Source organism: Orcinus orca, chromosome 15 (assembly GCF_937001465.1).
Source record: "Orcinus orca chromosome 15, mOrcOrc1.1, whole genome shotgun sequence".
NCBI lineage: Eukaryota > Metazoa > Chordata > Mammalia > Artiodactyla > Delphinidae > Orcinus > Orcinus orca.
In genome coordinates, this window is record NC_064573.1 from 75,287,553 (window position 1) to 75,299,597 (window position 12,045).

Here is a 12,045-nt window from a genome sequence, read left to right on the forward strand (position 1 = left end):
ATACTCGAACCCAACAGGAAGAACGCTTTTTGTATGGCAAGAGCTCAGCCAATGAGAGACTGTCATAACTTAGCCAATGAAAACACACTCAATTCCTCCAATGGACTGTTTACTATAGCCCTCCCAACTTCCTTTTCCCCTCAACAAAAGAGTTCTGTCCTTGTTGCACGGGACTTACATGTGGCTTGCCAGGGATGCAGACCCCGAATGGCACTCCTATGCCAATCCCGAGTAGACCCAATTTTTCTGGAGAGATACCTGGCAGTGTATTTAAGGTTAACATTTTGGTGGCCCATATAGGGATCCAGAGAAGACCCTTGATGGTGCTAAGGCAGGTGAGCAAACAGGTGCAGTTCCCATAATAACCCAATCGATGCTCGCTGCTTTTCTCGCTGACCCTGGGATTTGAGGGTAGGTCTTTCTCCTGGATCCACGCTTCCACCCTCTTTGCATTTTGAAGCTCTCCAGGTTTTATTCAGGATCTATTTTAAGGCTTCATCCTTTCTGGTTAAGGCTTTCTGTATCTCCAAGTACTCATTTAGCACTTCGACCTGACTCTTGAAATCACGGGGTTCCAACTGGAACTGCATCAGCCTTCAGCCTGATTCCTTGGGGAACAGGGGCGGTTTCACTGGAATTGCAGTTTTCCATTTAGGGCACCGGATATCAGAACAAGAGCTGCACTTAGGATGCCATGAAGTCTGTCTGCATCTAAGTTCTCCCAAACCCAAAACTAAGCGTCAACTGCAAGTTTTTCTCGGGTTAGTTGGTGATTGCTGGAAGTGTATTCCAAACTTCTCTTATGGCCAAACCTCTCTGTTTTACTAAAGAATGACCACCCCTACAGAATTTCATGGGAAAGAGCTGGATGACATAGTTTTGATGAACCCACAGACTCTTGGGTATCCCAATTGTCAAGATTCTTTTTTTCCTTTTTGTATATGAAAAGGGAATGCCCTTGGAGTACTCATCAAAAAGGACAAGGACCACCATCAACCCACAAGATATTATAGGCAGCAAGGGGACCCTGTGACCCAGGTGATCTCCCTTGCCTTAGAGCCATTACTTCCACTGCCCATTTGGTTAAGGCTGAGAAAGCACCTTTACCTATGGCTACGTCTGTCCAATAGGCTGAATTATACTCTCTTGCATGGGCTTGTACTTTGGCCAAGGGCAGTGATAGTAGACATGCTTTCTGAAGAGCTCATGATTTTGGAATGTCGTGGAAGCAATGTGACGTCCTTACTTCCAGTGGAAATAATTTAAAATGGTCCCTACGTTTAGGAATTATTGGATGCAGTACTTTACCTGCTGCTTTAGCGAGTAAGATTCTGGAGCATTCTAAACGTGACTCTCTGGAAGCTAAGGGAAATCACCTTGCTCACGTTTCCGCAAGGAATGCTACCCTTAAAAGGAAGCAACAGCAGTCAAACCTCTGTCACAGTCCAAAAGGGAGATTTCCCCAAGTGAAAGTTAGAAAAACTGGCTAGAGAAGCCCAACCATCAACCTCAGAAAGGAAAAGAGATCAGAAACGCAACCATTCCACTGGTGGATTTGGCAAAAGGGATAAAACTGAGTTGTTTAGTCCAAACCCAAGCTGCCAGACACTCAAATTCCCACCCCTCACCACTGTGCCTGTATTAAACCATTGGCTACTGACAACATGCGTGAATATAGATGGGGAAACGTTAACAAGACTGAAAAAGAGTGCCTACCTCACTTGTGCAAAATACAACCTGGGGAAGTCCTTTCGTGCTGCTCCCAGACATTTTAAACTGCCTAATGGACCATTTGAGATCGGCGAATGCATTTCATACGACTTCCTCGATCCCATGGATATAAATACATTTTAGTCACGGTCTATGTTTTCACACTGCACCAAAGCCTTCCCTTGCAGACAGGCTACTGCCTCTTCCATGGCTAAAGTCCTTTTGGGAAAAGACCGTACGTACCCGGGGAACGCCTCTCGAATTTCAATGATTGAGCAGCCCGTTTTACTGGTCAGGTACTTCAAGTCTGCACTACTTAGCTGGTGTGACAACACTTTCACTGCCATTACTACTCTCAATCCTCTGGTTTAGTCGAACACACTAAGGACATGAAGACTCGGTTGGCAAAATTTGTACAGGCCGTCCAAATACCTTGGCCAAAAGCATTACTGTTGGTCTTTCTAAACCTCAGACCCACCCCTTTTGGAACTCAGGAACTGTCACCCATTGAGATAGTCACAGGAGGCCCGATGCACTTGGCTTCTGCCTGTTTTGACCCAGAACTGATAAAAGGAGAGATACTCCAGTATTGCAAAGACCTAATAGCTTCCATTAAAAATAACCACATTTTGGTAGAACAATCTCTTCACAATGTCCCCTAGAGAGACAAACACGTTAATCTCAGCTTGCAACCTAGATACCTCATCTATTGTTAAAGACACCTCCAGAAGACAATTTTTTTGAATAAGACAAATTAGATCTTTAAAGAACATAAAATTCTGTTAAAAAATGGCAAATGGACTCATTTATTCTACCCCATTCTGAGTTCTTGACTTGAGAAATCTCTAAATCGAGGTGTCTGTTACATGGTGCATGTCTCCTTGGAGATTCAACTGGTTGGGCTTATCTGAAGCTTGATCAGGTACCCCAATCCATCCAACCTCAAAGGAGATCATTCCCTCTCTTCCGGATGCCCACGGACAGCATTGAAGATTTGTCTTTCCCCCAGAAGGGCCCCTCCCAGCTGAGGTGCTCTTCCCCCCATTTCCTGGTAAACTAGCCAGCCTGTAGTTTAGCCTGTATCTCCCATGAAGCTATCAACGTCCCAATTGCTTTTTACCCTAACTTCTACCGTGTTTAAGAGTGCCCTCCGGCCTGGAGGTCTCCATATTCTTGTGTTTGAAGTCAGTTCCACACCGAGAGATTTGGAGCTCTGTTCTACGGCTTTCAATCCAGAGAGCAGAATATGAGACACAGCTCCAGTGCTAGTGGTGGGGGAAATTGTGAGCGTCTCCTACACCCTCACTTTAGGAGGGGAGCCCTTGGCGGATGGGGCCAGCAACTCCAGGTCTCCTCGGCTTGCTTCTCACCATGAAACCCCTGCCCCACGAGTCCCAGTATTTTCAGCAGCACAGAACCCAAGGTAGAACCTCGGCCCCAAGGGTGGTGGTCCGGTGGAAGGAGGGGGTTCCCTGCATCTCAGCCGTACGCATACAGGGCTTAGTCTCAGCAACAAGTCGCTGGGACAGGATGAGGAATGCTGACGCCCTGCACCTCCCTGAAAAGAAAGCTGGGAGCTGAGGGGAAAGGGGGCCCTGGGTCCTCGGCTGTTCTATGCTGGAGTGAAGTTTAACCTATCACTGAGCTAGATGGGAGAAGGGAGTCTGCAGGTCTTGGTTCAAAAACCAAAGACTCTGTGGTTCTAAATTGTAGATTTTCTTGATTAAATGTATATTCATTTGCTGTAGGACCTTTGGGCCATTTCCAGAGACTTTAAATGGTTAATATTTTCCCCAGGGAACAGGTCCACCCCAGAACTCTTTATGCTGTCATGCTGGAAGGGCACCTCTGCATGTCTTTTTTTTTTAAGAAATGCATACAAACAGATGATGTTTGCTTCCAAATACAGAACAGGAAGTGGATGGACTATAGATAAGACTTACCATGAGATAATTTTTGAATAACGACATGAGGGTAGAGCTACTGTCTTTGCATAAGCCCCTCCAAAATATTTGTGTCTTTTCCATAACCCCTGAACTTGGTCTTTCTATTGGTTAGTTCAAAGAACTAGAGTGGCAGCTATAAGTTTTTTCTATATGAGATATTCCCTTGGGCAGAACTCTGGACGTGCTTTTTGCACTGTTGTGTTTTGCTTTTTGATAATAATTATTCATGAATAGGTGTAGACTGAATGATAGGGTTAGAAGATTGCGAGCTTACAAGCACCATCATTCGATACGGCAGGAATTGAGTAAAATAAATGCAACACCATTTAGGGATCTCACATTTTTTACACATGAATCAAAGTGGGGAGAGGAACCTTTACAATGAAAAGATGTTTGAGTGAGAAATCTCAGCATCCCTAAAGGTGGGCCGTCCTGGCACGTGCCTCCCAGACATGAGGCCGGAAGAAATACCCACCACCTCCAGAAGGAACCAACAGCAGGAATCCCATGATCAGGGTTAAAGTGAATTATTTCTTGTCATTTAAGAGACCAAGTTATTTGTCATGCAGATTATCTGACATTCTGGATGAGCCCATCCTGAGACCGAAAGCTCACAGCGAGTGGGGCCCGGTGCAGACCTTCTCTATGGTCTGACCTTCCGGACGTGTGGTAGAAATACTCAGAGGTGACCAGAGGGACAATTACAGTTGAAGTCAGACATTGTCCGTTCCACAGGGGTCTGAACCTTAGAATGTATGGCAGGAAACCCTTGAATGACAGTTTGGGATTTGAGGGCTCCATGGGGCAGACGGGACACCCTTGCCATGGCTCCATCATCCACTGACTCAGGGTTGGTGACCCAGAAGTGACAAAACTAGACCCCGCCAGCCAATTGGGTAGAACCTGGCACTACCCGCAAGCCTCGCTAGATTGATTGCCTGCTCTGAGCTCAGGAATAAGCGCAAGTGGACCTTGATTTCAAAGACAAAGGTACTCCTTTGAATGAAAGCGGCAATGAGATAGCATCCCTTCGGCCATCACCATGCTTTACCTACCTTGCTGCAATCTCTAGTTTTACAAGCTTCACTTGCTAAAAAAAAAAAGTAGAAAAAATGGCTGATTCCATCACTCACAACATGGGAGACTGGGATAAAGCAAACTGAGTGAGGAAGAGATGCCATCTCTGGGAAACTTATGCTTGTCGAGCAAAACGCTGTGACGTGCCACTCAGCTCCCCGGACACCCTTCATTTTGATGACTTCACTTGCTGGCAGACAGCCCTTAGCAGTCAGCTCCCTGGGGGGATTATTTCAGCCAAAGAACTGCCTTCGCCTAGGTTACATGCCCATTTCCTGACATTGCCCCTGCCAGTGACTGATCAATACAGGATGGAGAGGTCCGATGCTCTTGCCGCCACTCGGGACAGCTTTAAAGGATCTTCCTCTTTAAAACCGCTTGCTGGACCAAAAGAGAGGTGGACAGTTCCACTCCTCTACCTACCCAATCCTGTTTCCTTCTTGGCTTCCACAGGGATGAATCCCAAGAACACTCTCGACAGCAAGACAGGCGAGACAGATAAGAGGGAAGAAAGCATGAGGGTCTCCACTTGAGAGAGCCTCTTCAGGACAAAGCCAGCATCTAAGAGGCTGGGCAAGAGAACCGAGGATCTTGGCACCTTCTACCGTGAAAGACTTCTCCGAGCAAGTACCAGGCAGCAGCCTCAGGACACCTCGGAAAGCCAGAGCTGCAGTGCATCCAGGTGGTGTCTGTTACATTCAAAGCAGATCAGATCTACACACAATTGTAAGCAGGGGAGCAAGCGGGTCAGCCTCACGATGCCATTCATCCCCCATGGATTTTCTTGAGTTGTTTTCCCAGTTCAGTAAGCAGGGCTACTTCTAGAAGCTTGTGTCCTGCTGTCTCAAAGGCAGCTACCCAAGCTTCTCAGCAGCCTGCTGGGATACTGGTGCTAATAGCATTCTACAGGTGTGCCACCGTTGACATGGCTGTCACCTACTTGTCCCAGAGCATTTGAGCCACACTCTCCCCCCACCCCACACACAAAGGAATTGGGAAGGAATGGTAACAACCTTGCCGCAGAGCTCCTGGAACATTAAGTTCTGCTTGGTGAGGTGTCAGCCACCATGAAGCAAACCAGGCTGGAGCTATATCTAGAGCGTCTTGGATACCCGTCACCACCTCATTCAGCCCCTTCCTTTCCAGCTTCCTCATTCCAGCTCTAACCCTGTTTTACCCAGAAGTTCAAGTAGCTGGTTTCTCACGGTCCTTCAGATCTCAGCTCAAGTTACTACATATAGTCACGGAGATCAGGAGCAGAGGGCTTGACTCAAGACCATGGGAAGAAGGTGTCCCTGCTTCTTCCTGAGAGCAAATGCTGAGGGGGTGCGCAGACCTCGCTCTCCAGTGCTGGAACTCAAGGCTGCAGGGCTCGTTCCCAGAGGAGCTAAGAAAAGTCGCAGGATCTCACATAGCCATGTTTTGACTCGCACACTCATCTGGAGATGTGCCTAGAAAACCAGTCAAAGACACTTCTCCCTCAGCCTTTATGTACTACCTCAACCTCTGGGATAAAAACCATTGCTGGCCATGTTTTAGAAGATGAATCAAGATGCTCTAACATGACCTTGCCAGGAGCATCCGGAGTCATCTAAGGCATTCTTCTAGAGAAGCACCCACTGACCATCTCTCGACAGAATAAGCTTGGAGTCACTGAAGGATTTCCCCTATTCACAGTAGGGTTATCCAGCACACATGCCGTAGCAAACAGTCTCCTGTTTTTAAGCAGATATTATTCAACCCCTTCTAAACCACAGTAAGAGGGAAATTTCATCTCTATGTCCAAGTTCTGGACCTGAAAATAACCATGTCCTCCAGTTGTATATCCGTATTTTTGTATTTAATTTACCGCAATCTGCAGCGTGGTCTGTACTCACCCAAATTACATAGTTCAGAAGGCCTACCTCCATGTAAGCTTCGTTGCTAATATAGACCCCCACTGATACTGGGACACGGAGACTGGCTAAATAAACGGCATCCATGAACATAGTACTCTATCAGATTGAACGGGTTCAGGAGATGCTGGAAAGAGTGGGTCACATCAACCGTCTCAACATGGGTTATCAAACTCTACTGGGAAATCACATTCGTTAAGGAAACAGTCACATCTCTGCTACCATATTATAGCACAAAGGGTCGCCTTTAATGTTCTAAATACCACTTGATCAACACTTTTACCAGAATCACAGCAAAGTTGGAAGTACCGTCCATTCCTGACCAGTGAGTACAAACTGCCTAATCAACTTCCTGGAGTAATGAATCCTGCTTTCTGAGTGATTGCTGGGGGGAGAAACAGGTAGACCTTGAAGCCATCACGCAAGTGTTTACAGTTCTGTCTGGAGTGTTAGCTCTACAGCTGTTTTCATAAGCACATGAACAGACAGATCCCGTCACTTAAAGATACCCAGGGCGGCGGGCTGACTGCGGATTGCCTCAGGAGTTTTCATCCAGAAGGAGATCTTTGATTAATGCAGTTAGCAACTCTCTCTCGTGATAGGATCCCCTCCCCCACAATAAATGAAGGAAGTTCAGCCATCTAGAGGCCACACGGGGGAAAGTCAAGTGGTCCAAGTCTGAGTGCTCTGGAGTTTCGGCATTCACGATAGTCCATTTCTGAGGCTCTCTGGGAAGGGAACCTACTCCCAGGAATTTCCATGGAATTAAACATATGCGCCCGTCAAGAGAAAGATCATTAGACCAGGTACAGTTTAGCTACAAGGAAAGCTCCAGAGGGAGGGGTGGGCCAAACATGTCTTTGGCCTTCACAGTCTGTTTTCCCTGAGAGTAAAATGCAGAAAAGCAGGGGAGGCGCCCAGTGCAGAGGCCCTTTGCACCAGGCAAACAGGGACCCTTTCCTCTGCATGATCACTTGCTATTTGCCCAGTGTCCCTTAGCTTTCGAGCTACCATAGGATTCGCCCCGAGGACCCTGTGTGCACACGACCTGCCCCTCTCTCCTGGCCTCAGCGACGTTAAGGTCCTCATTCACATGCAACGCCCCATCGGCACCAGGATTGGCCAAGGACACTCTGTTGATACCACATCCCTCCACGAGCGAGCAGCTCAGGGCATCGGCTGTCTAGCAGGAGAGTCTCTGGAGAAGGGTGTGAGGGCAGGGGAAGCCCAGCTTGCTTTGCAGATTTTCCACCCCAAATGGAGCTACATGCCCCGAATTGTCCCTTTCAACAATCAAGCCCTCCAGCAATAGAGTTTTCTATTTTTCTTCCTAGTGCTATCTATTGGTATTTGCTCTGCAGAACAGATAGTATTGAAGGGAATCCTGATAAACTTCTCTCACCAGCCTGTCCCTAGACCTGGGGGCTATTCCACTGATGCTTTATATGGTCGGAAACCACAAACGTTGGTGAAGATCTCAAAGTCCCTGGCATACAGAACTGGCTCCATATTTGTTCGTGGCATAGATCTGGGGGAAAATAAGATTCCAGGAGGAAAAGAAGGTGCGGCTACCTTCAGCCAAGATCAGCATAAGTAAGTTGTTTGTGTGAAGTTATGAAAAGCCTTTAAGAAAACTTTGTCAGCATGGGATGGGTAGCTTTTTTTTTTTTTTTTGCGGTACGCGGTACACTGTTCTGGCCTCTCCCGTTGCGGAGCACAGGCTCCGAACGCGCAGGCTCAGCAGCCATGGCTCACGGGCCCAGCCGCTCCGCGGCATGTGGGATCTTCCCGGACTGGGGCACAAACCCGTGTCCCCTGCATCGGCAGGCGGACTCTCAACCACTGCGTCACCAGGGAAGCCCCGGGATGGGTAGCCTTTAATCTAGTTGGGTCCTCAAACTAGTAGGGGCCAGTGGCTCTGGGACTACACTTATCTTGGAGGAGACTTAGAGGTCATGGCTACTAGCACCCAGCAGGCACACTGGCCGCAGCCCCTTCTCTCCGTAGGAGAAAGCATTTCCCCCGTTCCTCACCGGCTGGATGGTAGCCGACAGTGGCCAGACACTCCACCAGTAACCAGAGCAGCCTAGAAGTTACTGAGCAAGAAAGCAGAGAGTCACCCTCTTGGCGACACGGCCCGACCTGGGGAAGGAGGGACGGGGAATGAGTCGGGGCAGGGGACACAAATGGAGACTTTTTAGCACATTCCGAAGTTTTGGATTCTTCAGCTCCACAGTTGATCAGAGAATCATTTTGGCCTCAAAGACTTAGTCCTAGACTGAGGTGAGGTGGGGGAACATGAACGCTGTTCATGGGTCTACTATGCCCCTGGGTACATTTCTCTTAAAGATACTTCATCCTCTAAATGGGAGGTGAGCTCTGCCTCAAAGTCAAGTGTGCTCTAGGCAGTAAGAAGTTTCAGCTGCCAGTTGGCACTTACAGCTCATGGGAAAGAAGCAGCACCCTGGTCCCACCCTTTTGTTCCTCCAGCAGAGGACCCCAAGGTTCTAGGAGATGGACACACAAAATGAACCCAGTGGGTCTCTGAGTGGAGAGGTCCATACGTGCCTCCTGCTGACATTGGATGGGTACACAGAGCGGCAGGGGAACGAGACGATGCAGAAGAGCTTGTAACTTACGTATCTGGGAGAAAAATAAGTCCATAGACGGATCCGGCATCAAGCTTCAGAAACAGATAGAAATCTAGAGGTAAGTATGAACAGGAACTAAAGCTCGTTCCCTAAAAGCAAAAGATTCCAGAGAGGAGGTTCACAGTGAATCAAATTCACCAGCCCCACCAGCTGGGCAGAAAGAACCAAGTCAAAACCAAGCAAGTCAAAAGAAGCTCATGCTAAACCTTAACTTTTCCAGTATCTAAGAAGATGAAGCACCAGAAAGCAAGGAAAGAGACAGCCTGAGTGCCCTTCGCTCTCCCAAAGTACATGTTTGCGGGGAAGAGTACGAAGCGACTGGCGGGCCACGTGCTGCTCGCTGGGGGTGTCCTTTTCCACTGTGGGTATCCAGGGCTACTGAGACGCCTGACGTGAAATGGGAAAAGGTGAGAAAAGGTGCCAGGCAAGGGTGCTATGACTCCCACCAGCACCTGTTCCTCAGGTAGCCAGTCCCCCGAGAGCGGGGAGCAGGCTTGGAATCTTCCAGGCAACCTGTCTTCTCAGATCAGCCTCAGAGAGGATGCTGCCCTGATCTCTGCACCTCCTCTAGGTCTGATTGCTTTGGCATTTGAGTTTAATCCCTCCTTTGCTAAGCTGATGCAAAACAAAAACCATGCTTGCTTTCTTCTTTAGAGATAGAGAGCCCACCCGTGCCCCCCGAGCAGCAGGGAAACAGACTTCTGCTCTCCCGGGTCAGGGAGGAGACACTTAAGGGATGGCGTGCTCCTGAGCCCCTGGCCTCCGCCTCATTCCCGAAGCCAGAGGCTGGAGCCACTGTCAGCTCTCATTAGAGGAGCCGATCGCCCTTGCTTCCATTCTTAAAATGGCAACGATGGGGTAATCACCTCCACAGGGGGTCAGAGTGGGAGGAGGCGCTCTGGCCCAAGTATTCAGGCTCATTAAGACCAGATCCAGGGGATACTGCTTGTCCCCCTGCACTGAGCAATTATAACCAGCTTTGTTCAAATCCCTTGTCATGGCCCAGAAACTAATTGATCCCGAGTCTGGAGGCTCTATCTTGGTGAATGCAGAGACGCTACAAGAAGGAAAATAGGAAGTGGCGTGGAAAACTAAGTTTGAGTTTCCCCACAGTGGTTTCTCTTGAAATACATCATTTTGGGCGTGAACCCGTTCAAGGCAGATGGCCTGGTCAACGCAGTTGCAACTAGCTTGGAAAAGTTTGAGCATCTAGTTAGCCTGGTCATTTAGATAAGCTGGTTATTCAAGACCAAATATTAACATATTTTGTTAGCTGAAAGTAAACTGGTGTTTAAGGGGTGTGGCCCCAGGACTTCCCTCCTGGCGCAGTGGTTAAGAATCCGCCTGCCAATGCAGGCGACACGGGTTCGAACCCTGGTCTGGGAAAGATCCGACATGCCGCAGAGCAACAAAGCCCGTGCGCCACAACTACTGAGCCTGTGCTCTAGAGCCTGCGTGCCACAAATACTGAGCCCATGTGCCACAACTACTGAAGCCCGCGTGTCTAGAGCCCATGCTCTGCAACAAGAGAAGCCACCGCGATGGGAAGCCCAGGCATCGCAACAAAGAGTAGCCCCTGCTCACTGCAACTAGAGAAAGCCCGCGTGCAGCAATGAAGACCCGAACGCAGCCAAAAATAAATAAATAATTTATAAAAATAATAAAATAAAGGGTGCGGTCCCAGTAGCACAGTGGCCAGGAAAGGGGACCCGAGAAGGTAGGTAAGGAAACCAGTAAACTCTAGAGATGCGTCCCGATCGCCTTGGACCAGTCAGAGGAGTCACATCCTCTTAGCCAGTGACGGGTTCACGTAATATGGGCCCAAGGTAATCAGCAATCAGCTCTTGGCGTTCCCCAACCAGAGCGAAATTCAGGACTGTCGCTGGGAATTCTGTCCATGCCCTCTTCTTTGAGGGCAGAGCTGAGGGAGAGATGGGGGAGCTGCTACCTTAGGGATCATCTTCAGCTAAAGACAAAAGACGTTGGGGGTAGGGGGAGCCAGTTATGGGAGGTGACCAGGAAAAGCGCAGTAAATAAGAGTAAAGTTGTTATGCAGATTTAAGTACTTGCCTTCTGCCTTGGTAAGAATTTCTAGAAATAAGGTCATCCTTTTCTTCCTGGTACAGGAGGGAGACGCCCTACAGAGGGAAATTCCAAATCTCAGTGTAATCTAAGATTACAAATAAGTATCTTTTACAAAGGGTAATTTCTACTCGGTTTTCCATTTCTTCCATGTCTGCTGTTTAATTACCAGCCTAAAATAATCCTTATACCAAAGAGACATTTTGGGGTCCCAAGTTGCACCTCTACAACTCCCTGTTCATATCATCTGTGCAGGTAGGCTTCAAAATTAACTCCTCATAGCAATGCCTTATGGGGCAGACCGGGTAGTTTGGTTTTTTGGGGATTTTTTGGCCGCGTGGCATGTGGGATCTTAGTGCCCCATCCAGGGATCGAACCCGTGCCCCCTGCATTGGAAGTGCAGAGTCTCAACCACTGGACCGCCAGGGAAGTCCCAGCCCCAGCTTTTATAAACAAGTTTGTATAAAACATTATATTAAAAGATACTCAGCTTACTGCATGTTGGGCATGGCTCTAAGCACTTTTACTTCAAGGTGTTTTTTTTTTTTAACATCTTTATTGGAGTATAATTGCTTTACAATGGTGTGTTAGTTTCTGCTTTATAACAAAGTGAATCAGTTATACATATACACATGTTCCCATATCTCTTCCCTCCTGCGTCTCCCTCCCTCCCACCCCTCTAGG